This window comes from Benincasa hispida, chromosome 3 (genome assembly GCF_009727055.1).
Source record: "Benincasa hispida cultivar B227 chromosome 3, ASM972705v1, whole genome shotgun sequence".
NCBI classification, from domain to species: Eukaryota; Viridiplantae; Streptophyta; class Magnoliopsida; order Cucurbitales; family Cucurbitaceae; genus Benincasa; species Benincasa hispida.
Genome location: NC_052351.1, coordinates 56,947,020 through 56,951,889, shown reverse-complemented (window position 1 = coordinate 56,951,889; position 4,870 = coordinate 56,947,020). Strand labels below are relative to the sequence as shown.

General features: G+C 33.1%; 1 long non-coding RNA gene across 2 annotated transcripts; it reads left to right on the top strand.

Moving 5' to 3' along the window:
* The first annotated feature begins 408 nt into the window (after positions 1–408).
* On the top strand, positions 409–4,317 carry LOC120074663. Of its 2 annotated transcripts, none has more exons than XR_005481035.1 (3): positions 409–675; positions 1,465–1,549; positions 3,749–4,317. It is a non-coding gene; the product is annotated as an uncharacterized LOC120074663 (long non-coding RNA). The 2 variants fall into 2 exon arrangements; XR_005481036.1 differs by having other exon boundaries at positions 1,465–1,640.
* The last annotated feature ends 553 nt before the right edge of the window (positions 4,318–4,870 follow it).

Genomic DNA, 4,870 nt, shown 5'->3' with positions numbered 1-4,870 from the left:
CTAGAGCGAAATCCTCATCACAAAATTAGCGAGATTTCCTTCCGCCCATTATCTTCCTTGTTGAGGGTTGAAGTTACGACTTATGTATGTCAAAACTTCAACCTTCGACAACCCTAATATACATATTGTTTCCATGTATGTCGAAACTTCAACCTTCGACAACCCTAATATATATATTGTTTCCATGTTTTTCTTTGTTTGTCGAGTTCTCAACGTTCGACCTCTACATTAATCGAGTCCTTAACCCTCAACCTCTAGCCTCGATCTCCCAAAACAACAGCATTTTTCTAATAAGTTTCAAAACAACAGCATTTTTCTAATAAGTTTCAAAACAACTTTATTTCCCTAATAAATTTTGAAAACAAGCATATTAATAGTAAAGGTCCAATTTTGACCTCTTTGGATTTTTAATCGACATATTTTAAATATCAGAAAAAAAAATCCCAAACCCTTCTTCTTGCGCCTTCACGATTTTGCAGCTCCCATAATCTCAAACCCTCTTGTGCGTTCGATTTCTCAGATTCAACTCCGATGAATCTTAGAAATCGTTCGACTCCTTCAATGAAGCTTGGAAATCGTTCGACTTTAGTGAATCTTCCAAATCGTTCGACTCCGGTGAAGCTTCCAAAACGTTTGACTTTGGTGAAGCTTCCAAGACGTTCGACTTCGACGCAGGTGAAGTTTAAGTGAAGTTTTCGTTCGACTCCGGTGGTTCCGTTCTCACTTAAAAATTGTTTTCACTTCCGTTCGACTCCATATTCCTTTAGCTCTTTTTAACAAAGCATTCTTCTTTTTACTGCTCTGCCACCCAGCACTCATTCTTTAAAATAAATAAATCTCCACAACTACTAGCTTTAGACTATCCAAGAGAGAGTGATGGAGCTTGTATTCAAATGAGATTATCATATAGACCTGTTGTTCCCTTTTTCCTTTTTCACTGGATTGATTGTTACATTGCTGCCGTATTGGGACTGCTAAGAATCCTTATCTATGTGGTATGTATAATGTATGCATTTTTCATTTTGGTTCTATTTGGCAGTGATGACCAATTGGCTATTGATCTTAGTTTTGTGTGTTTATGTTGTCTTGATTTTTTCCCCAATTGAAGGCCCTTATCTTTACTAACCTTAAATTATATCCTGTTGACAACTAAATAATTTTCTTTGAAAAAAAAAGAGAAGGAAGTCTGATGTTCAATTTGTTGACATTGGAGGTAATCATAATCTAATTAGTTCTTGTCATGTGCAACCATGCTATGATGCAAACTTATCTAGATGAAAAGACTACCATGTCCATTTAAGAAAAGCAAGCATTAGAGAGTTTTATGGTGAGTGAGTGCAGCCTAAGAGAACTTTTTACTAAATTTTGTTGCAATGAAATTGTTTTGGAACCTAGCTTTCTAACTTATTTTTCTTCTTCTTTTCTGGTTGGTGTTCTAATGGATTGGCCTTTTCTCATCCACAGTGGTAATCTTCCCTTCTCTTCTGCAACTTCAAAAAAGCATCATAGAATTGGAAGATAGAAAGCAAAAAGAAGTCTGCAATTCCAGGTACAATAGAAGGGATGAGTTTGGAGTTTAACCACATGGTTGTTTTGCCCAACTGCAACCGTTCTTTGTGCTTAAAATGTTATCGAAACTGGTACGGATTTATTTGTTATTAAGGTCCTTTTGATAGTGACTTTGAGAAGTGAAAAAAAAAAAAAAAAATAGACGTGAGAGTTTTTTAACCTAACTTAGATGCCAAACAAAACGCAAACAAAGTAGTAAAGAATATATAGTGGTTCGACCAGTTTGGTCTACATCTACTCTGAGAACTAGCTCGAATTAATTTTATTATGAGCAATAAGAAATTTACAATTATAGATAATCAACAATAATCACCAATATGTAATTTCAATATCCACTGATATCGAGAGATCTGCACACAACGTCACATCTGAAATTGAGAACAACCCGCTGCAAAATAGCTCAAAACAAGTGTGCTATCCGTCTCTAACCGGCGAACCACCAGACGATACCCACGCTATGCTCCCAGCCTACACGGCATAAAATCGAGCAGCCTCCTCGTTGGACGCAATCGTCCACTGTTGGAACCACGCCGAGCAACACCCACGCCCGAACAGAACACACACCCACCGACAGACCCACAGTCGAATGATACCCGTTCTGGACGATAACCAACGCTCACTGACCGGTGAGCACCCACGGAAAAACCCCGGTCGTCACGCTCGCTGCTCTCATTTCCCTCAAGTCGGCCACTGCCCTTTTTCACTTAGTCGGCTGCGCCTCTTCAGCTGTGTAAAGAGTCACAATTTCAGCTCTAAATGAACAAGATAGATATATTTACAAAAATGTCATTTGCTCATAATTACCAAGAATGTCATTGGGTCTTTAATTTCACAAAAACTCAATAAAATTCACTTAAATACCTTGTTATTTTCTACCGTAGAATTCAAGTGCTTTAAAGTGAATACATAAGTTGCATTGTTTACCTTAGTTTTCTTTATCTATGGGGGTAACAAACGTATTTCCTCTTATTAGTATAAAGAAGGAAGTTAAGGAGTTGTAGAATTTCTCTAATATCCCGTTGGTTTGAAAAATCTTTCATAGTCAACTTCTTCGAATTTGCTTGTTTTGAGAAAGACTTCTCCTAATTAACAGTTTTTGGCATTGTTCCATAGAACTGAAGAATTATTTTTATTATATATGAATGTTTCTTTGTTATAAAATTGCAGTTTGTTGGTGCATGAATGGACTATTTGATCTAATAAAGAAAAGCACATTGATCCAGTTCTGAAACCCAAAAGCTTTTGTTTTATTATGACACTTAGTACTCTTGTGGTGACATTGTATTGAATTGTATGTTTAAGATTTCTGTCATTTTTGTGGACTTCAACTTGCTTTACTTTCTTAGCTTTGATTTTGTTTTACAATATACACGAGTGTTTGTGCATGAGCGATTAGCATTTCGAACCTAACTTTTGATCTTCTTTTCTTCTTTTTTTCATATGTTTCTGATTTTATGTTTGTGCTTATCCTTTTAGAATTATTAATTTCTATTTTCAAATTCAAACTAAGATTTCTCTAAAATTATTATGTTGATCTCGAGTGCTTGTTAATTCTTCTTTCTCAGGAAAATCTAAATCCTAGTTTCACTATGTTTCAACATGTAACCTTGTAGTAACCTTGAATGTCATAAAGTTTTAGGTGTTGTTTAATAATCAAATAACAAGGTAAAGTTCAATTTTATCATAGAGAAGAGTTGATTTTTTCCTTCATATTAATTAATGGTCCATTAGGTAAAATAATGTATTCGGAGTCTCTTATAAATAAGATTTGGTAGGGATGATTGCTTTAATTCTTATTTTGATTTTGTTTTGAGTATTTGAATTACATTCTCAATTGTAAGCTTTGTGCAAGCTTTTTTGAGATTTGATTAATTTATTTTTAAATTTTCTATTTTATAGTTAAGTAATCATATCTTTTTTGCAAGTTTTCTTAAACAATAATTGTATGACCCTCCAAATAGACAACTAGTTCTCAATCTTCGGATTCAAAAGTTCTATGTATATATTAAGTAATGTACTTATGTTGATAGGTTACTTATTAAACAATGTCACATTCTTCGTTGTGTTGCTAGAGTGAATTAGTTAATTTTGGTGTTTGTTGAAAGTTGAATTGTGTATAGAATGATGTTTATTTAGTGCATCTATATGATATGTATTAATTATTGGCTTTGTATTGCAGTGTCCTTTACAAGTGGGAATTGTCGAATGTGGGTATTATGTTATAAGATATATGCAAAAAAATCGTGGCTAAAGAGAAGAATATTATCACAGATGCAGTATGTCTTTAAACTACTTATATATATTGTAACATTATAAATAGTGTAAATAATAAATAAATATATATTTGACTTTTTATGTTTTATGGATTGATACGAGGAGCTCGTACTCGCAACTTGAATTGGATGAAGTACACGTGGAATGGGCTGAATATTTAGGTCGCTATATCTGATGGGCTTCCTATAAATTTTGTGTATGTGGCTACATGGGAATGCCCAAAACTTTTTTTTGTGTAAATGTTTTGTTAAGCCATTATAGGTTGTATACTTCAAAGAAATGTGTGGTGGAGGATAGAATTTTAGTCTTGTAATTTTTGGAATACATTGCACATATAGATTGGTCTTACAATTTTGGAATTATCATGTATTGGGATGGGTTGATAGAGTATATACTATTGTACGATTAATTTTGTAAATTTTGGAATCGTTCATATACATGGAAGGTAATAGAAGAATGGAATTGTTTGTTTTAGTATTGTGAATTGTTACGTTGGATATATTGGGTTGATATATAGACTTGAAATATGTGCAACTGTTTATTTTATTTGATGAAATTGTCTTATTGGAACACATGTAACGCAGGAAATGTGAAATGGAAATTAAATTCGAATGTTTAATTTGGAAAAAAGCATAGATTACATTGGAAATGTGTCAAGAATTAGATTACTTGACCATTATTTCGTGTCAAGATAAAAATATATTTGACAAATAAAAAATGTCAAGAGTAATCACATACGATATGTAATAAGTGTTAAAAATTAATACACTTGACATGTCATCAGTGTCAAGTTTATTATATTTCTTGACACGGAAATTGTGTCAAAAAATATTTCTCTAGACTTTTTTCAGTATCAAGTTATCACATTATACTTGACAGTCGAATACTCGACGCTTTTATTAGCATCAAGTATACTCTTAACTTGACATTAAAAAAACGTCAAGTAATCTAATTTCTATAGTAGTGTTTTGTTTTATTAGCCTATACTTGTCTTGAATGAAGCTCGAAACGTACTTGATTTTATTAT